Consider the following 25753-nt stretch of genomic DNA (forward strand, 5'->3'; position numbering starts at 1 on the left):
TCAACAGAAACCCATCATGGAAGTCATCAACAAAAATCTATCATGGCACTCATCAACACAAATCCATCATGACACTCATCAACAGAAACCCATCATGGAGGTCATCAACAAAAATCTATCATGGCACTCATCAACACAAATCCATCATGGCACTTATCAACAGAAATCAATCATGGCACTCATCAACATAAACATTGTGACTGGAGCAGCACACTAAGAAACCAATTTCTCTGTCACTCTGTTCTTTCTCTCTATCAGCATGCTTCTTGAACTGTGGCACACCTGACAACTTGTGCTGCTTCACTCACTCCATCTCTGAGCTCTGCTGTACAGGTACTGCAAGAGGCTAATGCCAAGTCAAATTCAGGTAATTACACTGCTTACATTGAAATTAATGCATTTAATGATGCACTTATAATTACAGAGTTTCAATAATTGTGTCTGCCTAGAGCTCAGTTAATTTATGTCTCTGGCTTAGAGATTACATAACTGAAGAAAATATGGAAAACATGACCTGTTGAGAAGCTTGAGGATTGAGAAGCACTGGTTTATGTTTCTTAGCCTATGACCTTTGCAATTAAACAACTTTTAGTTATTAGTAGACTAGAAGGAGATGGGGGCTTTGCGTATCTTGATTTTTGTGTCATTAATAAATTCTCCAAATGAATCTATATATCTGTACGTATTCTAAACAAAAAAAAAAGCCCTGCATGGCATCTACTATACATAGCCTTGAATCCCGGCAGTTATGTTTCTTTTTTTATTCTCGTCCTACAAAAATAATCCCCCGAAGAAGAGCAAAAAAAAAAAATCTTTATGAGGACAAATTAAATGTTAGCATTAAAATGCCCCGTTGTATTCATCTCACCTCCTGCAGACCTGTCACCTCACTGGGGACAGCTATCATTAAACAGCCTTCCTACTCTCCGACAGCTTCTAATGTCAGCAAAAAATACCCCGAGAACTTCATTAAACCTTCTGACCTGCCTCCTGCTTTGAATGTGCATGTGTAACGAAGCAGCCATATTTAATGATCGGTGACCGCTAAGGGTATACAGAAGGCTTTAACTCCATTGTTGCCTGAGGATCAAGAATGTCTGATATGGCTATGGTTAAAAGGATACTAACTGGGTCATTAACATCCTTTCCTCACTGTGATGGAGAGACATAACAAGTCATACTGATCCTAGATGACAAGCAGCAAAGTCAGTGACAAATGTACTAGCGGACGTGGATTTGCAGACTTTGGAAGCTTTGTCTGCGGCTTGAATATTAGTTGACAACTGAAAGATCAAAAAAAATGTTGACGCATGTAAAATGTACCTAAACTGGATGGCGTTTAGTTTGCTAAAGTCTAATAACATATAGATTTTTTAAACATTTTCCGTAATAAAATGTTTCAACTTTGTTTTTATTTTTTTTAAACTGATGACATTAGATGCCATTCTCAGAGGCCTTTAGGCCCATTTCACATGGGTAGCAAAGGGACAGTAAATACGGGCAGTTGGTCGGCTTTTTATTTTTATTTTTTTACTGCCCGTCTGCCCAACTACATCTTAACATTGCAGCTGGATAGCGTAGTACACATGCCGCAGTCTACTACTGCAACTATAACTCGTCTTGCTGAGTTTGACAAGTGGCAACATGCCCTATGAGGTTCCAACACAGTATTGCAAAACAAAATCCACCCTGGGGTTAAACAAAAAAAGTACAAGAATTTACTGTTTGGCAAATGCTTTTTTTGTCACGATCAGACTGTTAACAGCTGGGGCCCAGAACAGGGTCCACCTATACCATATTTCAACCACAGATCTGCTTCTTTGAAGGAATAATCACTTTGTGGTAGAACCATAAGAGCCAACTTTCTCTTCCATCAGTCCAGCACTATCACATACACACCAGGCTTTGTTTTTTACTGCTCTAAGATGCCTACTAACTTATGTCTGTATAGACTTTAAAGTATCTATGTAGCACTATCCCAGCAAGAGATGTTGGTTAGGATGGGTCCTCTGTTCTTTGCCTCAACTTTTTTAAGAGCAGCCCCCCCCCCCCCCCTTGACACACTAGGTTGAATGTACAAAGCATGCAATATCACAGAAAATCACTGAAAGTAATACTTAGTACCTAGTAATAGTACTATATGAAAGAAAACAGGCACTGAAATATTTAGTAAAAGCAAAGTGCATTAATGGTGACTATGCCTAGGCTAACTAGATGTGTACTGTCTATAGAAATGAAGGAAAGAGAATGGAACAAAGAGAACTTAAAGGATAGCTTTACAGTCCTTTATGCTGTTCTTCTGCCGGCTACCATTGGGGCCCTTTAAGAAGCGTTGGTGCACTTAACAACAGCTTATATAACCAGTACGCAGTAAATATGCAGTAAAAATGCAGCAAAGATGCAGTATAGGTGCAGTACACTTAACGTCTTGCCTCCAATAACTCAATCCCTGCTCCCTGCAGTGCAGCTGTGAACTCTCGCTGTAAGAAAGGGGGGCCCCCTCAGTCTCTCTGCAAAATGCCTCCAGAGATTCAATGGTAGGAAGCAGAGAGTGAAAGAATGCTCTAGTTTCCCTGCGCAATGGTGCAGCTGCAATCCCTGCAGTTTGTGTTGCACTGCCTTGGGTCTTTCCGCTGGTCAGGCCTCTCACCAGTCTGGTCACTATACAGCAGATGTGTTTACATTGGTTCCTTCTGCACCAGGAGAGAAAGTGTAACTGAACAGTCTCAGAAAGGCAGCTACACTCCTCCCCCGTGTCCATATGTCTCTTGGGAATTATAGTGCAAAGGGTACATAAGCTCCACAATATGACTTACTTGCTGGACTTCATATCCCATAGGCTTTTCCGGCTATAGTTCTCCCTCTGCTAACTAGAGGGGATTGTTCAATATGGCGTTCAGCATAACAGCAGAAAGTGAAAGTAAACTGTTTGTACAGAGGAAAATGTCTCCTTCTCCATGTTTCTGTTGTCAAGCACCTCTGCTTAGCTCAGCAGACAATATTCCAATTTAATTTCTGAATGATGCCAACATTCAACATGCAGACCTAAAGCAGACCTCTACCAAAAAAGGTTTTCTTCAGGTCTTTCAGATCTTTATTTTTGTCTTTGTCCTGCTGGTGAGTTCTCTGCCTACGTCTGATCCTGACGTTATAGCTAAGCCTTGATATAATCTGAGGTTCCAGAGTGCTCTTTCTTAGCATGCATTCTCTATACATTCCTATGAAAAATCCATAAACCTAGTAATGAGACCATAAAACTGGTGTCACCCGCCCCCTAGTGGATACTCCATAGGAATATATTAAAAATACACACAAATGGGAGAAACTAAGAAGTGTCAATATTTTATGTGTCAAATATGTAATAATTTTAAGTTCAATATACTGTGCTAGAAGAAAATGAGGAATTTTGATGATGGAGTCTGTAGGAGCCTGAGAGATGTGTGGAAATTTTAATTCACGAGTCATAATTTTTAGTGCAGTGCCATATTTTAAAGGTGAACATTTGAAGCTCAAATCCAGGCTGGAAGAAATAAAAAACCCTGGCATTTCCCCCCCCCCCCCCACACACACACACACAAGGGTGAAATGCTTGATACATCCAAGGGAACTTAAAAAAAAGTGGCATTTATTACCTCACCTTGGCTCCAAATATATCATTTTCTCCTCCAGCAGTCTGGTGTGTGGATGGTCCCTCTATGTTATCGTGTACAATGCAAGGCTATTATTCCTATATTGTATGTAGAGGATACAGGAGTGTAACCACGGCTGGAGCACCCTAGACAAGAAGTTCCTGGGAACTGCCACACTGGAGAGACCCTTCTAGATCAAGGAATAAGGTAAGTATTAGACATGCAGTTCATTTCGTTCCGAATTGAAATTTTGATGAAATTTTGGTTATTTGGAAATTCAGATGTATCCGAATTTCTGAATACAACAGTTACAAATTTCAACTAATCCAAATTAAACATTAACAAAATTAATTCATTTCATTTGGATGTTAGAAGCATTGGAGTGAAATGAATTATTCAAATGAATTCAATAATAGCTGGTTGTTATGGAGTGGGGCAGTCTGACAGCCACGGCGTCCTTAACAAACATGACTCATGAATGTAAAAAAACAATAAAAATTATTTTTAAAAAGTGTAGGGGTTCCTTCCCCCCCCCCAATCCATTCCAGACCTGAAGGGTGTGTACCATGCCAAATTAAAAAAAAATAAGTGTTCAACCCCCCCGAACCATAACAGGCAACATGCCCTCAACTTGGAGGTGCTTTGGGACAGGGTCTCATCCCAAAAGCTTATGTGGTGGTTGTGGCAGTCTGCACGCTGGGGGCTTTTCAGGATCTGGAAGACCCTTTAAGAAGGGGGCCCACAGACCCCGGCCCCTCCCTGTGTGAATGAATGTACCCCTGTGCACTGTACCTCTACTCATTCACCAAAAAAGTGTCAACCCCCCACTGTTCCTTTTTTTTTTTTAGTTTTGTTAACAGTATGCTGACAATCGGTTGTTAAAGATACAGCGGCCAGTTTGCCGGCCCACTCCTTAACTACTTCCTGTCCGGCAACCTTACCCCCACTCCTGTCCAGGGCAATTTTCAGCTTTCAGCGCTCTCACACTTTGAATGACAATTGCGCGGTCATGCAACACTGTACCCATATGTATTTTTTACCATTTTATTGAGACAGATATAGCTTTATTTTGGTGGTATTTATTCACCGCTGGGATTTTTATTTTTTTTGCTATGTAAATGAAAAAGTCTAAACATTTTGAAAAATGTTTTTCTTATAAAATTTTGCAAATAAATAATATTTCATCATAAATCTTGGCCAAAATTAATTTTGTTATCTTTTTAATAAAAATAAATAAATAAGCCAAATTAGTTTATAACCAAAAATTATAATTTTTAAACATTTTTTTTACATTTTTATTTTATTTTTTTATATTATTATTTATGTTTTTGGTTTTTTTTTTTACATACTGTGACCCTAGCAGTACAGAGTCACCATGGTGACACTGTACTACTTGTGGGGGGTGATGAAGATTTTTTTTTACACTGATTGCTTTTACACCCATATAGGATGTAAAAGCAATAATTTCTCGTTCTCTCTGTCTGCATTCTTGCAGCCATTGAGAACTACTGAGTGAGCTGTGATTGGTCACAGCTTGTCATGTGGTACAAGGCTGTTGTGAATAGCCTTGTACCATGTGACCTCTGTGATCATTCACAGATTTCACACGTAGTAAGCAATGATGTCACAAGTGACATCTTGCTTACTACTTTGCATGTGATCACTGTTTGGCTAATCAGTGATCACATGATCGGGACCTCGTACAGAGGTCCCGTCCGATGATCAGTGTTTCACTGTATACGGAGGACACAGCGAGCACCTGATCGCGGTGCTGCGCGCTCCCAGGGAGCGTGCACAAGCAGGGTGCGGGGAGGCCGTTTATACACATATATATACCTGACCCTGCAGTGCCACCGTTCGGCCGTTTATATACAATGGCCGGACGGGAGGTGGTTAACAACCAACTATTGTTCCCAAAGAATTTGGATCTGTCGATCAATTTTCAATCAATATGTTTTCCAGTCGCCTTGAAAATTTAGAATTGGTTCAAAAATGAATAAACAAAACTAAACTAAACAAATTCCAAAAACAAGTAAGGAAACTAAATTAGTAACATAACGAATCCACCTGAAAGGAAACAAAACAAATGTTTTCATTCTGCACATCTCTAGTAAGTGAAAGGAATGATTTTCTTTTCTCCTCAGAGACCCCCGGTCTGTGGAGAGATTCCTGGTTTATCAGCAGAATTCTGGGAACACCCCTTGAACACGGGAATAACGGCAGTTTATGTTCAGAGATGTTCAAAGTTTATTAGACATTAATAAGATTATATAGACTACAGATAAAATAAAGGAGGGGGGAGCGAGTTTCAAAACTGTAACTTGTAACTTTCCATCATGAGCTAACTACATAAAACATAACATATACATTTCTTGGTACAAATTGTTTTGGCTAACTTTCTGGAAAACAGCCAGACAAAGACATTGTCAGGGTCATGTTAGCTTCTGTTGATACATCCTTGAACAACCAAAAACAGTTTCATTAAACTTCTAATATATCTGCAAAAAGCTAACTTAATACTTAAAATGGCGTACATAATACAAAATGGAAGTTATCTAGATCCTTTCATTCCCCTCTGAGATCATGAACATGATCTCAATTCTTTACTTCATTCATCTTTTTGTACATAGCCAGATAACCTTCATTTGTATTTTGCGGCTTTGTAGCTCTAGCAATGCAATATAATGAGCATTTAAAACATAGATATAAAGATAAAACAAAAAACAATATCATGACTATTCTTACAGCGATACCTTTCATCCATGAAAAGATGGAACCAAATCCTGATCCTAACCAATCAAAAGGAGTCCATCCATCTTTTCCTATAGCTCTAGCTTCTTCCATTAAACCATCTACCTGTTCCCTGTGTTGCTTTATTATTTCATAATAATCTGGAACAGTCATTGTGGTATTATATATCCAAGTACAACATTCATAATCCTATATCATCTCACACAAACCTGTCAGAGCAGCACTCATACTTTCAATAGCTAATTCTTGCATCTCCAGCTGTTTTCTAATAGCTCTGGTCTCAGTATTTAGCAACCCTATGTCCTTAGAGTTCCTCTCCAGTATATCATCAATAATGTTTGTGTAATTATTTATTTTGTTCATGAGTGTTATTCCCCATCCCGTGTAAGTAGGAAACCATGACCAAACCTTATCCCCTGTAGAGAATAGATCTACCTTTTCTTGTTTGGTTTCCCTTCTCTGTCTCAGAGTTAGTTGGTGTTTTGGGTATGTACTGGCTTTTACCTGGTGTTCCTTCTGGTCTATAGCTGCCATGATTGGCACTAATTGGGCTACATAGCACCAGCCCTGGACATTACTCGGTATCTAAGGGTAACAGATCTTACCACAACAGATATAGGTATTGTTTCCCAAGGAGATCGGCAATTTTTGTATTGCAGAGCGAAATTCAGGGGTGACAACAAGTGTAAAATAAAAAAGTTTTCCAAACATAGTTTTCCCCACATTATCTTGTATCCCTTCTAAACTTTCATTCAGGGTTTTACCATTTACTTGCCAGAGTTTCACAGAAGAAGTTCCATCCCTCCTTCCAGGATCAGATATATTTAATATGGACTGAGAGCACATTCCCCTTCCCTTGTGGGAAGTATTCCCCAGTCTAAAACACCAATCGGGGAGTTGAGTGACTCCCAGAGTTGGAAAAGATATGATGGCATTAAAAGTAATATTGGTCAAACCAATACTTACATTCCCTTTTATTAACAAAAATATTTTGACTGGAGCGGCCAGAAGAGGAATTTCATATGTGCTAGGATGTAACTTACTACATATCCAACATTTATCATAACCTGACTTTTGAGCATAAGCATATTTAAACTGCATCATCAACATTTTTCCTGAAAAAGGATTGTTGTCTTCAAAACTTTCTTTTTGACTTTCTTTCACTTTTGGTTATCTGGGTCTCATTTAAAACTAGTCCTTGACCACAGATACCTTTTATTAGACCCAAGTCCTCAGGGTGATAAATACAGTTAGTTAGGATCCATACTGGCAGGAAAAAGAGCACAGTCAGTGTGCCCAATAGGACCCAGAGTTTCAAAGCACCATGAGGGGCAGTAAGGAATGTCATCTTCAGGGTCTTTCTCACCGACTTCACCCGCTCTTCGAGGATTTTCTACTTGTCCTTCACCTCCTTTTTCCGTTTCGTATTTCTCAGGTGTTTGGTTCACCTTCTTCACTCGACTAGCATGGATCCAGGACTGGGAATTCTCCACCAGAACAGCCGTTCTGGTAACCGCTATCACCGTAGTAGGTGGTCCAAAGGGGTAGCCTTGCTTCTTGTCTTTAGCGAGTTGGTGGACCACTACGACATCTCCCACTTGGAAAAGGTGTGTTGGTTCCTGAAAAGATAAAGGAGAGGTGCGAGCAACATTTCTTTCAACCTTATCTAAAATTTGAATCAATTTTCTCACATATTCTTGTTGTACCAGGTCAAGGTCCCCTCTTTCTAACATAAGTGGCTGTCTAGCCCAAGGAGTGGGGAACGGTCTTCCCATTAATATTTCAAAAGGAGATAACCCTGTAGTCTTATTAGGTGTCATTCTTACCTCTGCTAGAATTGCAGGTAACATCTTTTTCCAGTGGGTATAGGTTCCTCCAGTGGCCTTCCGCAACTTATCCTTAATTGTCCTGTTCATCCTTTCTACTATACCCGAACTTTGAGGATGATAGGGAATATGAAACTTCCAATCTATCTTAAGTACTTTTACCAAATCTTGACATGCCTTGGCCACAAAAGCTGGTCCGTTATCAGAATTTATCTGCAGCGGACATCCCCATCTGGGTATTATCTCCTGTGTAAGAATTCTGACTACAGTTTGTGCATCTTCTTTATTAGTGACAAATGCTTCCACCCATCTGCTGAACATATCCACCATTACCAACAAAAACTCTTGCCTCTGTCCTGTTTTTGGCATGGCGGGGTTAGAGGGGAAACCATGCATTCCCATGTCAAGTGCCCCATTGTTCATTGCACAGTACCACGGTCTAGGACATAGAGGACATCCCACAAGCAGGGCTGCTGTTAGAAACCATGGGGCCCCTTACAGCCAACCTGACAGGGCCCCCCAAACCACAGGGCCCCATACAACCAACCTACCAGGGCCCCCCATGCCCACAAAAAAAAACAGTTGACTATGCTTCAGTTATGAATTCACACAGTGAGTGAGCGGTACCGATCACTCATTGTGTTCATTTAGGAATGGAAGAGGCTGGTAAATTACTGGAACTGATCTCCTGTATGTTTCTCTCTGCAGCAGCTGAAAGCCAGCCGGGTGGCGGGAAGAGGAGAAGAACCCAACTTTCAGCTGCTGCAGAGAGAGCTATACATGGGATTGGTTCCAGTAATTGTCCCGTCCGATTCATCCAGCTGCCTGGGCCCCCCTGCAGGCCTGGGCCCTGTACAGGAGGACTGGTTTTACCCCCTTATCCACAGCCCTGCCCACAAGCACCTGCTTACAGGCGTATCAGATTAGGTCTGCTACTGAGTGCTGATTGCTGAGAGCTAATTCTGATGCCTATTGAAATGCACAGCCATATTTAGTCACCATGCACAACTATTATAACAGGAAAGTGGAGGATGTTAGGATCATAACTATCTGACTGCATATCTATTTCTGTGATTTTATTTGAGCTTTAAAATGGAAAGCTTCGCTACTGTTACTTTGCTGGAACAAGTATAAAAATCTGGTGACCTGGCATATCACTGTCTTCATACTTGTCCAATGTCAGTGACTCACTAAGAACTGATGAACGTGACAGCTGCACAGCTCGTACCTTCGAAGACATGTCAGTAATGGCAGCTCCTTGCCCTAACAGGTTACGGAAAGCCCTTATCTTGCCTACTTTATGAATTACCATATTCTTTAAAGCCCAACTCCAGGCACAAGAAAAAAACTACTCAGTGCTCCCCCTCTGCAAGGTTTAAATGCTACTTTTTGCCTAGGGGTGGAGAAATACAATGTGGTAACTCTTTGGTAGAGTTACAAAATAGTGCACTATAAAAAAAAGGTGTTTTTGGTAAACACAGATTGTTTTGGTAAAACAGTGAAGAGATAACTTTTGGGAAGTTATGAAGAGGTTAATAAGTCTGTGGAGCAGATTCTGGTTTATCTGTCTTTTGCTTTTTCTTTCTGTTGCATAGAAGTATAAGATAATTTGTTGTGTGGAACAAAATAAGAATTTGAAGGTAAAATTGTCTTATCCACTGTCTAAATATGGGTCAAGGAGGTAGTTACCCACCAGGTCCCCCAGAAAAGGGAGAAAATTGTAAGGATTATGTTGCTAGAGTTTGTGGAACGGACTATTATTTAATAAATCCCTGGGTGGATTGTATGGCAGGCTGGACAGAAGCTATGGGGAGTACAGACCCATTCCCAAGAAAGGGGGCAAATGATCCTTTTCATACAGACAGGGTTAAGGGATTATGTTTGGGGGACAAACAAGCCTTTCCTTGGTATGAGGGGGACCCACAATGGGACCAAGTTTATATGAAGAAAGGGGGAGAAAACTGGTTAAAATGGTCACCGTATTGGGTTGATAATAGCAAGGGAAAGTTCAATTTGATTTTCTCTTTAAAACAAAAGAGGAAGTTGAAATTGGATACATTAAAAATATGCCAGGAAAAGCATCAATCTGAAAAGACATGCAGACCCAAGATTGGACTGAAAACAGTTCAGACACCAATCCCACCCCCTCCGTATAATATATATCCTTCATTAAGTTGTTTTAAAAATGCTGCTGATGATGATTTTTTGATCAGTTTTGGGATGACTACTCCCCAGCCTAATGCCCCTCCAGCCCCTGCCCCTGTCCCTGCGCCACTTCCCGTCCCGGATCTACAACCAATACAGCCAGGCCCCTCCACTAGACCCAAACAGATTATTAGTATAAAATCACCAGACAAAGAGGGTAGCCAAGTTCAAGGCATCCTTACGGAGAATAATGACAACGAAAGAGAGTTGGAATACGAAGAACAGGGACAGGTAAATATAATAAAATTACAGAAAAGGATGGTCAATGGAGAAGAAGTGACACCAGTCATAGAAAGGGCAGAGATGTGGAGGAATTTAGAATGCAGCTTAGATCCATGGATAAGAAACTAGAGGGAAAAAGAGAAGATGAGGGGGCCGTAGGAGGAAAGGAGTTGGCTATATTGACACTACCTTTTCTCACAGCAGGAGAACTAATTCTAAAAAAACCCATAGAATTAGAAGATATTAATAAGATTGTTAAACATTGTCCCAAGCCTACAGTATCTCCTGGAGGTACTCTTGCTTATTTAAAAAAGGCATGTTTAGGAAGAAATTACACACAGGAAGATATGAGATTGATCATTGATGGTATTCTGGGAAATAATCCAGCTTGGGATTGGATAAATGTAAAAAGCATTAGTCACATAGAACCAAGTAATACACAGGCTACTGCCTATAAACTAAATACCACAGAAGGGAGAGAAACTATGTGGGAGGAGCTTGACACAGAATTAAAAAGGGTTTTCAAGAATAAGGCTTCCCTCCCTATTGCTACAGCATGTAAACAGAAGGTAGAAGAAACTGTTTCTCCTTACAACACACCTATCAATTCTGTTAAGAAGCCGGATGGCTCTTACAGGTTTGTACAAGATTTGAGGGCCATAAATAATTTGGTGGTTCCATTAGCCCCAATAGTGCCTGATGTGCCATCACTCCTCACCTCCATTCCGTCTGATGCAGAATATTTTACAGTGATTGATTTAACAAATGCATTTTTTTCGGTTCCTGTGGACCACCAGACAAGGGCGCTATTTGTATTTATATTCTGAAAATTGCCAGATGAGCTGGTGTAGAATGTCCTAGGGCTATGTAGATTCGCCTGCAGTCTACTCACTTGTCCTCCAGACCACACTGAGGTCCTGGACCCCTCCCAATGGTTCGGTCCTCATTATATATGTGGATGACCTATTGATTTGTAGTTCAAGTCAGGAGGCCAGTCAGGAGGATAGTTGGTCTCTGTTAGAATGGTTGTCAGGGAATGGTCACAAAGCATCTAAAAAGAAATCGCAATGGTGCCAAAAACAGGTTGAGTACCTTGGTTTTATTCTAAGTCATGGTGAGAGGAATGTCAGTCACAAAAGAGCTGCGGCTCTCGTGGGTCTGCCCCGCCCACAAACAAAAAAGGACATGCTAACTTTTCTTGGTATGATTGGTTACTGCCGCCAATGGATACCTGATTGTTCATTCTATGATCACACTCTAAGGTCTGCCACACTTTCAGAATCACCTGACATTCTCACATGGTCAAATGAAACAGTTGATGCCTTTGTGTACCTGAAGAATGCTATGGTAACAGCCCCTGGTCTTGGACTACCTGACTATAAGAAAATGTTTCATCTGTATGCTAGGGAAAATTGTGCAACCATGGCGGGGGTCCTGGCTCAGGAACATGGAGGCAAGCTCCGCCCTGTAGCTTTTTTTTCCAAAGTAGTGCCAACTCAGGTTCAGGGCATGCCTGCTTGTCTGAGAGCTGTTGCATCGTGCGCAATTCTGGTGGAGATGGCTATTTCTTTCACATTGGGACATGAAACTACCCTACACACCACACACCAAGTGTCCTTACTACTGAAAAACATACACACTCAACACATGTCAGCACAAAGGTTGAGCGGATATGAAGTGATTCTTCTATCTGATCCCAACTTGATTATTAAATATTCTTCAGCAAATTCAGGTCCTACTCCAATTTTGAATGCCCTATTGGGGCTAAAGGGGGAACAGGATGAAGTGGCACCAGAACACAATTGTATAACCCACATACAGCAAGACACTTCCCCTAGGTCCGACATGTCAGCTGTGGCTCTTGATGGGGCCCAAGATGTGTTTGTAGATGGCTCATGCTCTAGGCCAAATGATAATACTTACCATGCAGGATATAGCATTGTGCAACTTCCTGACAAAATACTTGAGGCAAAGCCAATCCCATATCAGTCAGCCCAAGCAGCTGAACTGATTGCCCTTACAAGAGCATGTCAATTATTTGCAGGATAGGATGTCAACATTTACACAGACTCCAAGTACGCCCATGGTGCTGTACATGATTTTGGGGTCATTTGGGAGAGAAGAGGATTCATTGCTGCTGATGGCAAAACCAAATCTCACTCTTCTTTGATATCTGATCTACTCAAAGCCATACAGTTACCAAAAACATTAGCCATTCTTCATTGCAGGGCACATACAAATCGCAGAGATCATATTGCCAAAGGAAATGCATTAGCAGATAAGGTAGCAAAGGAAGCCGCATTACAACAGGTGGCCAGTGAGCAGATGCCTTTGCTCACTTCGGGCGTCACAACTACCCCACATGACCAGATGTATGCAGATTTACAAAAATTTGCTACAAAAGTCGATCTAGCAGACTGGGATGGTTCTGGAGCACAACTAGATCCAGCTTCTGGTCTAGTGCGCTTAGAGGGGAAACCATGCATTCCCATGTCAAGTGCCCCATTGTTCATTGCCCAGTACCACGGTCTAGGACATAGAGGATGGAAAATGACATGTGAAACATTATTGCAGGATTTTTACATTACAGGCTTATCTAGGTTGGTGAAAGAATATGTTTCTAGGTGCATTACATGTATAAGGAACAATCCACAGAACCCAAAGAAATCACAACACCAGCATCTAGTGTACCCAACTACACCTTTCACCCATTTACAAATAGATTTTACCCACATGCCAAAACAGGACAGAGGCAAGAGTTTTTGGGATGTCATTGTATGTATTTTTGCTGTTGTATTTATTGCACTGTGTAGTTAGACAGTTACAGCCTGCCTGAGATGGGAAGGGGTTAACCACGTCTAGACTCTTTTCCCGGGCTTTCTGAGTCCTGCTCCCTGCTGTAAGACATATAAATACAAGGGAAGGGCTCAGAGCTCTATCCTCTCTTCCACATGGGATTTCAGAGGAAGCACCACTGCAACATGTAAGCCTTTCTCAAGCACATGGCCCCCTTCTGGGTCACCCTGCTGGGATTCTCCCTGGACTAGGATCCTACTATCACTGGATCTTTTGCTGAATGGATTTTGCTTTCCTGGAAGGTATGAACCTGGGAGCCTGCATTAGTTAGTTAGGGATGGACTCTGTCATATGTACTGTGCTGTTGAACCCTGTTGCTGAATCTTCAGTAAAGCTGTTAACTGTTTAAAGCCTAGTCTGAAGTTTTTCTAAAGGGTGCATGATGGTTTCTGGGCCAGTAATGCACATATGGGGTACGAAGCAAGTCAGTTATAAAGGGTTAACTTGGCAGGAGGAGTGGAAGAGTAGTTGCCATGGGTATCCAAGGATTGGTGGAAGATGTCTAGCAGCCTGTCATGAAGTGTGGTACCTGGCATGACAATGGGTTCTCCGGTAGGGATCGGTGCTCTGACTTCCTCCCCTGTTGTTGGATTCCCAAAAGTACTGGGACTGAACCACGTTGCAGCGATCCACGGCCTAGTGGCATGATACGAGAGAGAAGAGGAAGTTACTGACTGCACACATGAGGCCCACATTAGTGCATGGCAAGACCCCATTCTGTCACTTGGAGCGAGTTGACAGAGGTACACCGGACAGGTGGAGAGGACCTAGGCTCAGAGTTGTCCTTCCTAAATGCAACATTCTATGAGGAAGGTGTGTAGTGACATGGGACAGAATGCTTCTCAGAGGAACTCAGTATATCATACAGCTCATCTCTAACCCCGGGTACCACCATAATGTTGATTTCACATAAATGCGGCTCCATCGGTGGTCCTGTCCACAAACCCCCTTTCTTCCTCTGCAAGTCTATGTAAGAAAGGATTGATGGGAGTTGTGCACTGAGTGCACAGAGCAATGGAGTGTAGTAGGAAATATTTTACATTGTAAAAAAGGCCATTTTAGGCATTTCCAAGAAAAAATCAATCACAAGCCATACCATGGGGGAGGGGGGGAGTTGGAAGCCTATAAAAGGATAACAAAATTAGGAGGCTTCAACAGCAATGGCGACTTCTATATTTCTGCTTTGATGGGTCCCTTTTAAATATTTCATTGTTTTACTGTATTATAATGGTAATAAAGATGGAGTTACATTTTTTTTTAAAACACGCAACTTAGTAATTACAGTCTTTCTGTTGCAGGGTCTGGAAATTGTTCCACCCATTGTGAGAAAGACGCAAGCTGTGCAGAATTTTGAAGAGCAGATAAAGCGAGATACTCTGCAGATCAAGGTGTCTGGAAATAACATTAGCGCTGTAGGTGTTATAAAGCTCTTTATTATCTGCATGTCTGCATATACACACTGATCAACTGCGGTAATCCGAGGATTTACTGTAATCCCAAAAAAGGGGGAGGTAGCCGCTGCTGTCTGTACCTGTGTGGTGTCTTCATATGAAGGAGAAGCATTATGTGTATGTGGGGGAGGGAGGGCGGAACTGCTGCTCAATGCTGTCCAATGGTGCTGTGGATGAATATCATAGCTTAGTCTATGGGGGGCATTCAGTTGTTGCTGTATTAACATTATAATTACTTACAGTATAGGTGATATGTTTATGAAGCTTACTAGGTTAAAAACCTGTTTAAGGGCTGTGTGTTTATTATGAAGTACAAAGCAACGTTCATTAATGTGTGACTTGTTTTTTTTTACACATTTTTGTTGTATTTTTGAAGCGTTGAAACAGTATCAAGCATCCTAGTTAAATGCCCATGAAAATGCTGTTTTTCTAGTGGGAAGCGCTTAAAGTGGTTGCAGACCTCAGACATGAAATATGGATAAAGCATATCCCTCTATAGTGTGTACTTGTCTCAATTCAGAGCAATAAGTGTAATTTCTATCTGCTGCTTTGTTCCTCTGCTATCAGCATGATTCCCATTTTCCTGACACCCAGGGATAAATGGTGACATCGGAGAGCACAGCTTGTGATTGTGATTGTGATTGTGAAGAGGAGACAGCACCAGACTTGGAAGGAAACCAGGAGATAGACTGCTTTATTTTAACATAGATACAAGATATATACACAGGGAGGGGAAATACACACTCAGTAACAGGAAACACATCAGCAGGCAGTCCCATCAGGGGGAAGGGCTGCTGGAAACACCCCCACCAGCCAATACACAAACACATCCCATAATAGTTTGCTCCAAAGCAAGACACACAATAGAACAATGGGATGCAGCCACATGGCAGTGAACAATGAACAACCCCCACCTATACATGTCTACACAATAGCAGGACATTCCACCCTGTACCCCTAACAGGCACAGAGTGACTGAAACATAAGAGGGATATGGGGAGCTGAGACAAGGGTCTCCCCACCTCTCTAAAGGGGGCTGTGTTCCATGGGCCCCAACCCAAAGTGACTCCCGTCACATATCTCCCCTTTCGGCAGGAGACTAACACAGGAGTAAACCCCTGACGGGTGGACTCAGAAGTTAGTCTGTACTTCCAGTCCCCCAATGCCAACACCCACACAGTACCCCAAGCATATTGTCCCAAACATAGCATTACTCACCCAGCCAACCTCTGCCTCTTTCGTAGAACATACCCGCCGCTGGGGAGAAGTATGGACTGGTCCTTCTCCCTGAAGTCCTCTCAGCCGCTGGAGAGAAGACAGGGTGGCTGGGCTGACTCCATCATGCTGTTGGGGATCTGGGCCGACTGCCCAGCATCCCTGGGGTATCCAGGTGGTGACTGTAGTCTCATCCACTTTTACTTGATGGACATCTCCCAGTGTTTGCAAAGTAAGGCTGACATCCTCTTGTCCCAGTGCCAGACCCTTTTCTGGGGTTGTGTCAGTGGAGACCGAAGTTCCATCCATGGACATCAGCTCAAGCTGCCTTTGTGAGGTGCCAATTGCATCCTCTTCCTGTAGCTCCTGTGGTGCTGATTGTTGTGGGCAGAGGTCAAAAACGCCATGCCCTGGTGCCAGCTCTTCTGCTGGAGGCTCGCCAGCTGGTTTCTCCTCAGCAGAAAAGTCAATCAAATCCCCAGTCTCTGGAACTGGTGTCTGGGGATAGGGGTTCACCATCTCCTGTCCGTGGAGCCCAGAAGATGTTACCAGTGCTGGGCAGAGTTCAGTAATCTTTGTCCCTGTTGCCAGCTCTTCTGCTGGAGGCTCACCAGGTTGTTTTTCCTCAGCAGAGAAGTCTATCAAATCCCCAGTCTCTTAAGTTTCAACTGCCGATTCTTGGGCATGCTGCTGAACATGTTTTAGCAGTTGCCTGTATACCCTTTCCAGATCCTGTTCTTTCATCAGCAGGTATTCCAGATCTGGTTCAAGCTCTGAGACCCTTGTGAGACTGAACATAGCCTCTCTGTCTTTTCGCAGGTCCTCAAAGGTAGGTTCTCCTTTATCGCCAAACACAAAAAGATCTGTAAGGCTCTCCCACAGCAATCCAGGGCCACCAAAATCATATCCCTCCGGAGAGCACTCTGTTGACACCCCTAAATACTCCTGCTCTGCGTACCATTGCAGAGCCCGATATCGGTTGTCCAGCTCTATCTCCTGCTGGACCAGCCTGTCCAACTCAGTCACCCATTGCTCCTGGGGTCGCTCTCCCAGGAATGGCATCCGTAACTTCCGATGGTCCCTGGCCCATTCCCCTGGGGTTGGATAGCACTTACCCTTGTCCATACCAGCAACCTGGAGGGCTCCTCTGCAAAGCACCTCCCAAATCCGCTGTCTGAGCTCCAGGTACTGATCCGCAGACACAGTCCTGGGGTATGTTGCAAGAACGGTCCGCAGCAGCCCTGGGAACTCTGATGCCAGGTCCATATCTCCATTGGGGTGCCCGACATCTCCTTTCCTCATCTTGAATCCTGGTGGTGGTTTGGACGTGTTCACAGCTTGGAAGCACAATCCCACCGCTTGCCACCAATGTAACGGAACCCGACTGCACTAGGGTATTTCCGTTAGACTATCGCTTCCCTGTCCGAACACAGATCCATGGACCCCACCGCTGACCATACAAGAGGAGACAGCACCAGACTTGGAAGGAAACCAGGAGATAGACTGCTTTATTTTAACATAGATACAAGATATATACACAGGGCAGGGAAATATACACTCAGTAACAGGAAACACATCAGCAGGCAGTCCCATCAGGGGGAAGGGCTGCCAGAAACACCCCCCACCAAGCCAATACACAAACACATCCCATAATAGTTTGCTCCAAAGTAAGACACACAACAGAACAATGGGGTGCAGCCAGGTGGCAGTGAACAAGGAACAACCCCCACCTATACATGTCTACATAATAGCAGGACATTCCACCCTGTACCCCTAACAGGCACAGGGTGAATGACACATAAGAGGGATATGGGGAGCTGAGACAGGGGTCTCCCCACCTCTCTAAAGTGGGCTGTGTTCCATGGGTCCCCCACCCAAAGTGACTCCCGTCACACATACTTCCCAACTTTTTGAGATGGGAACAAGGGACACCTATTAGCAAATATATGTAGGCATAGGACACACCCCCTGCCACTCCCCCTTAACAGATAATTATTTTTAAAAAAAGATTAGATAAATCCACAAGTGCTTTTTTTCACCACTACTATTCTTTTATACTGGCTTTTGAAATTCATAAATGCAACAATTTAGAAATTGGATGAAAGGTTTAGCATTGTGAAACACTTTTTGATAGATAAATAGTGCATTGTATATACAACTATATAGATCAGACCAAAATGAGGGACAAATGAGGAGAAAAGAGGGACAAAGGGACTTTGTTCCAAATCAGGGACAGTCCCTCGAAATCAAGGACAGTTGGGAAGAATGCAGTTTTAGTAAATCAACCCCATGGTGTCTGTTTCTGATTTGATACCCTGTTAATAATATCATGTATCTGATGTACAGTTATGAAGACAGTTTTTTACACTTCCAGTTTTTTTTTTTTATATATGATCAATAAATGTGATTTATTTTTGAGTTATTTGTCATTTCTTTGTTCGCGTTGATACGGTTGACAGCCTATTTTTTGGGGATAAAAAACTGTTGTATATTTTGTTTTTAATAAATTCTATTTATTAAGTTTCAAGAAATTTGAGTACAAAAAACATGCACCTTAGAGCACCTTAGAGCAGAATCGCAATAGAGAATATATCATTTCTAACACAAAGAAAAGAAACAAAACCCCTCCCCTCTCTTCCAACTCCACAACCCCCTCAGAACCACAAGCTACACCCAGCTCCTGATGAGAAGTGAATCGGCTAGCCAAACAATTCAAAAGAAAAACTCCTTAGTATCCTACTATACACTCACCGGCCACTTAATTAGGTACATCTGCTCAATTGCTTGGTAACACAAATTAAAAGTAAAAAAAGGACAACTTGCTGAAGTTCAAACCGAGCATTAGAATGGGGAAGAAAGGGGATTTATGTGACTTTGAATGTGGCATGGTTGTTGGTGCCAGATGGGCTGGTCTGAGTATTTCAAAAACTGCTGATCTACTGGGATTTTCACGCACAACCATCTCTAGGGATTACAGAGAATGGTCTGATAAAGAGAAAATATCCAGTGAGCCGCATTTGTGTGGATGACAATGGTATATTTAAGCTTTTCCATATATATTCTTTTACCGTTTACACTTTTGTATTTGTGATGTTTACTCATTTTATATATATTCGTATCATGTGAGATTGTTTTTTAGTACATTCATCTCACATTTGTTAATTTGTGAAACTTGGCTATTTATTGCCATCTATTTTGACATATATATAACTTTTACCTTATAATATATATTATTTTTATTGTGCACATTCTGTTTACCATTTACAATTTTATAATTTTGATGTCTATTCACATCAGATATATTCGTATTATTTAAGATTGTTTTTTAGTACATTGTTTTATGTTTGTCCACCTTTAAACTTTACCATTTTTTTGCCATGGTTTTTGATATTTTTTAATTTCTATGTAACTTTTTTTAGTTTTTTACTTATATATTGAACCTTGGTCCTTACACATCCCCGTTTTTATTAATGGTGGATCTAATCTGTTATTTTTATCTACCTTGAATTTGGCGGTTCATTTTTCTGCCAATATCTTTCTCATTATAGGTGCTTTAATACCTTATTTTAAATTATTTTAAGGCATTGTCCATATTTCTATATATTTTTGATTAATACTTACCTTTATATGTGTGACTGTTTTATTTAATGTTATAATGTCATTTACAGTTGAGTTACACTTATTTATATCATTATACCCATTAGCGGTCGACAGTATTTGTTCCCCTTCTCTAACCATGATACCTGGAACCTGCCTTTAGTGAATCCTTATGAGTAATTTAATCAGTTTTTTAATCCCATTAATGCACCTATGTAGTCATTGTTTACCCACATTGTTTATGTAATTTCTGTCTCTCAAAATCCATGGCAAAATGGCACCGTGCATGCGAGCTGGCCCTGTTCCATTGTGGTCTTCGACAAAATGGCTCCGACGTAATACGCATGCGCCATTTTGCCTATAGATTGACTGTAGTGATTACATGGCATCATTGGCATCCAACCTCTAAAGAAGTGCGCGTGCACGAAACGTGTCAGAGGGAGCCAAGATGCCATGACATCACACCGCCGGCGCCACGTGGAGGCCCCGTGGCCATCTTGCTTGCTGGACGGTTAGTCCATATTACCCTGATGTCATTTGTTTATACTGCTTTTATTCTCATTGGATTTGCAAGTCCGTTTTTAAACAATAAATAATTACCTTTACATACTACACTATGGGCATTTTTCTCTGGTCTCCTGCAGGAAGCAATTTATTCATAGAGCCCATCTGATTCAGCCATCCGCTTAAGTATCCAGAGAAGGGAGTCCCTTAAAGCAGGCACCTACACCCTCCCATCCCTTAAAGGGATCTCTGGCCAGCTGGATCCTGTACCTATCCGTGAGTTCCTGACAGCACCACCATACCTAGAGGGAGGATTATCCTGGATAAGGATCTTATCCAACTTCTAAAGGGGACCTCTACAGAGTTATTCAATGCGTATATACATTACGCATCTGGTGAGTGCGTAATTTTACCACACTATTTGGAACACCATCACTGGATTCTACTGCTAATGTACACAGTCTATCATTTTTTTATCCATTTATTTAATTGGTTCACAGACATTATTTATGTTTTACAGCGCTGCACTTACAGTATTTACTTGCTATGATTTTCTGAAGGTTTTATATTGGTTACCTTTGGTACTCTAGCTGCTTTTCTTGAGAGCGCTCACTTGTTTATCTTATTTATTGATGACAATGACTTGTTGATGCCAGAGGTCAAAGGAGAATGGGTAGACTGGTTGCTGTGACATTCAGATGGTAGGGTCAGAATTTGGCATAAACAACATGAAAGCATGGATCCATTCTGCCTCGTATCAATGGTTTAGGCTGGTGATGTAATGGTGTAGGGGATGTTCTCTTGGCACTAGCAAGGTTTACCTATTAAAGTGGCCGATGAGCGCACATTCCTTATTATCCTACTATTGGCCTGTAAAGCCATTGTGTTGCACTGGAAGACCTCTGGTGCCCTTTCCGTTACATTTTGGAAGTAATTAGTCAATAAAATGGTGCCTTTCTACCAGGCCACTTATCTAAGTAGAGGATGTCCCAAATTTTTTGATAAAAGTTTGGAAGCCTTGGTTGTCCTCTCCCTCATCCAATGCCTAGGGTGCAGTACATCTTGGGACACTTACACCATTCTTCAATGTACCAGGTGGCTGTGAGATATCCCATGACTTCAGGCACTAATGCTTAGTCTTGTTTATCATGCCTGACTCTACATTGGGTTAACTTGTCCTTTTAAATTGTAACTCAATGACACCTGCTATGCCCCTGAGAATTTTCTTTCGTTCTTGTGGACTTGTTTTCTTTGTTTATTTTGGAAGTGATCAACACAACAACTCCTGGAGCCTCTTACCAAATGTCGGGCACAGTCTGATCAGACAAAACTTCTGAGCTTCCTGGTAATAGTTTCAATAGTTTGCAGACCTATTTCTGACTCCATTCCTATTGGCCATAGAGTCAACCCATCATAATGATGAGCCAATAGAAATGTTAGGGTATATGGTTGGGGATTATTTGTATTTTAATTTCAAGCCAGCAGGTGGATCTCTAGTCTCCTTTTTGCATGTTTTCCAGAGGATTCCTAAAGTTATTTTCCTTGTAATATCACCAGCACATCATGAGTCTTCTTTTGGCAACAGTGGCTTCTTCAGGCGATTGACACTGTTTCCCGAGGAAATCACTGTAGCTTAAAAGAAGGACTGCTTTTTGACCTGAAATGTCACTATTGTCATATGTAATTGACTAAATTGTCCAAAGACTTTTGATGTGCTTGTGCTATCATAAGAAATTATTGTTACAGAACCAAGACACCAACTTTTTTTGGCCTTAAAACTGTGTGGCCTGCCCTTCATGCTTCAATTGTTAATATATTGTGGAAAGCTGAACTCTGAGCACAATAATGTCATTGAAATATAATCCTCAATAACCACAAAGGATACAAATCCACTTTGTGTGCACCTAATCCCTTTACAAATCTATGTATTACTATGTAGAAATAGCAGTGACATCATCATCATCGTGCTCTACATAGCCTGTGCAGAGAGCAGAGCTGTGGGGAGGACCAAGCAGACCCAAATACTACAGGCTGCCTGCTGAAAACTACAGGAGGCCAAAAAAAGACCCGTCATCCTGCACAAGGTGAGAGAACAGAAGTGTCCGGTCTTTGTTATATGAGTTCCTGCACAATGGCAAAGATTCACATTGGATTACTGCACAGATCTGGAAGAAATACGCAAAGCACACCAAGACTCAAAGTATGATGCTTACCTGACTCAAGCTCAAGCTCCAATTTACACATAAGTCAATGAGTCAGAGTAGTAGTTCCTTGCCTGTTGGGATGTATATAAAGCTTAACCTCCTTAGCAGTATTCCCGAGTGTAGCTCGGGGTAAAATTTCAATACCAAGAGCAGTGACCCCGAGCTACACTTGGGCTTACCATGCGGCGTTGCTCTGGGGGCCCCTGCAGCACTTACCTTGTCCTTCGCTCCCGCGATGTGTCCCCTGCAGCGTCCCCGGCCATCTCCTCCGGCCGATGCCGGCATCCGGCTTCTGTGTTCCGGTCCCTGTGACGCCGGGACGTACGGCGGGAAATTTGAAATTTTTAAAAAATGTCATTTTTGCTGTCATTGCTGTTTCAATGCATTTCACATATATTTTGTCCCGAGTGCTTTGTCCTGTGCCCTGCCTGCATTTTGAATGTTCTTTCTGCCTGGAAACTTAGAAAAGTCCATGGTGTCCAAAAAGCGTCCCTTTACGTCAAAAGTGGTTTTAGAACAGCGATAATAAATCAGAACCACTTGCAGAATTGAGTGATAATGATTCGTGGGGAAATCGTCATCAGACACTGAAAACGATTTTACGACTTTGCTCAGCGATGTGCGAATTTGCCTCTGTATTTCAAATTTCAGTGTTTTTGGTTTGATTATATTATTGAATTAAATTTATTATTATTATATTATTATTTTTTATGATTATTTATTAAATTATAATTTATGATTTCGTGTTTCAAATTTTATCATATCCGGAATGTTTAATAGACTCTTGTTTGTACAGATTTCAGTGAGTTATTCCTAAAAATTACAGCCTACAATAAAAAACTACATATTTTCATGCACAAAAATGGTACCGCTTTCAGCACAAAAAATCGGAAAGAATCATACCGCCGAGGAGGCTAAATTACATTTTTGATCATTATTTACATAGATAGTAAAAAAAAATCCATCAATGTAAAGCCCAGCTCCAAACTATTGTGTTTCTTAACCTCCCTGGCGATATTCCCGAGTGTAGCTCGGGGTAAAGTTTCAGTACCAAAAGCGGTAACCCCGAGCTACACTCGGGCTTACCATGTAGTGTTGCACATGGATTCCCTACAGCGCTTACCTTGTCCTTTGCTCCCGCGATGCGTCCCCTGCAGCGTCCCCAGCCATCTCCTCCGGCCGATGCCGGCATCTGGCTTCCGTGTTCCGGTCTCTGTGACATTGGGACGTACAGGCGCCGGAACCGGCGGCAAATTTGAAAATTTAAAAAAAATGAAATTTTTTTAAAACGATTATTTCATAGCAAAACATTCCTGTATCAAAGCATTTCACATACATTTTGTCCCTACTGCTTTGTCCTGTGCCCTGCCTGCATTTTGACTGTTCTTTCTGCCTGGAAACTTAGAAAAGTCCACGGCGTCCAAAAAGCGTCCCTTTAGGTCAAAATCGGTTTTAGACCAGCTAGAGAACAGCGATAGTAAATCAGAACTACTTGCAGAATTGAGTGATAATGATTCGTGGGGAAATTTGTCATCAGACACTGAAAATGATTTTGCGACTTTGCTCAGTGAAGTGCGAACTTGGCGCTATATTTCAAATTTCAGTGTTTTTGTTTTGATTATATTATTGAATTAAATTTATTATTATTATATTATTATTTTTTATGAGTATTTATTAAGTAGGTAATTACTAAGAATTGCAGGCCTACAATACATAACACCAAATTTCCATGCAAAAAAATGGTACCGCTTTTGGTACAAAATTCCTGACATAATTCCTGACATAATCATAATCATAATATGGTCCTCCAGCCATTCAAAAAAAAAACAAAACAGCACTGACTTCAACTGGCTCCAGTACTCATCTTCAATCCACAGCTGATGTACCCACAAAGATGTCCTCAGTCTTCTGGGATGAATGACAACCTTCATCACTCAAGCCAGAATCAGGGGCATCACCATGGTGCCTTTCATTCACTGTATAAGTAGCACTGGAGTTACCACATTCACACAACTCTCTACATCTAAAGAACTTCCCATTGCTGGAAGAAGACTGAAGAGGAACCAGCGTCTTACATGACCAGCACTAAAACGTTAGACAATGATAAGTATATACAGTCAAAGAACATCATAAGATACAATGAGGACTCCAGGGAGGCGGTGGGTGATCAGTTGATGTTGGGACTTTGCTTTGACTTGGGTTTTGAAAAATGTGTAAACTTAAAGCTGTTGTAAAGGCAGGAGTTTTTTTTACCTTTAGAATCACATTAGACCTCAGTTGTGCCCAAACGTTTGCATCCCCTGGCAGAAATCGTGACATTTTGGCATTGATATTGAACATATGACTGATCGTGCCAAAAACTTTCATTTATGTAAGGATGATGATCATATGAAGCCATTTATTATCACATAGTCGTTTGACTCCTTTTTAAATCATAATAACAGAAATCACCCAAATATCCCTGATCAAAAGTTTACATACCCTGCAATGTTTGGCCTTGGTACAAAAAACACAAGGTGACACACACAAGTTAAAATGGCAATTAAAAGGTTAATTTCCACATCTGTGGCTTTTTAAGTAGCAATTAGTGTCTATGTATAAATAGTCAATGTGTTTGTCAGCTCTCACGTGGATGCACTAAGCAGGCTAGATACTGAGCCATAGGGAGCAGAAAAGAACTGTCAAAAGACCTGCATAACAAGATAATGGATCTTTATTAAGATGGAAAAGGATATAAAAAGATATCCAAAGTCTTGAATATGCCAGTCAGTACTGTTAAATCATTTATTAAGAAGTGTAAAATTTAGGGATCTCTTGATACCAATCCAAGGTCAGGTAGATGAAGAAAGATTGCAGCCACAAGTGCCAGGAGAATTGTTTGGGTTACAAAGAAAAACCCATAGGTAACCTCAGCTGAAATTCAGGCTGCTCTGAAAAAAGATGGTAGGGTTGTTTCAAGGAGCACAATACAGTGATACTTGAACAAAAATGGGCTGCATGGTCGAGTTGCCAGAAAGAAACCTTTAATGCGCCAAACTGCACAAAAAAACCCGGTTACAATATGCTTGACAATACCTTGACATGCCTTACAGCTTCTGGCACACTGTAATCTGAATTGACAAGACCAAAATAAAGCTTTATTGTCACATCCATCCATGTTTGGAGAGGGATCAACAGCTACAAGAACATAATACCCACTGTGAAGCATGGTGGTGACTGACTCACTGATGTTTTGGAGTGTGTGAGCTCTAGAGGCATAGGGAATTTTGAAAATTGATGGCAAGACGAATGCA

This window comes from Staurois parvus, unplaced genomic scaffold (assembly GCF_062004578.1).
Source record: "Staurois parvus isolate SC_StPar_1 unplaced genomic scaffold, SC_StPar_1.0 ptg000137l, whole genome shotgun sequence".
Classification (NCBI taxonomy): Eukaryota; Metazoa; Chordata; class Amphibia; order Anura; family Ranidae; genus Staurois; species Staurois parvus.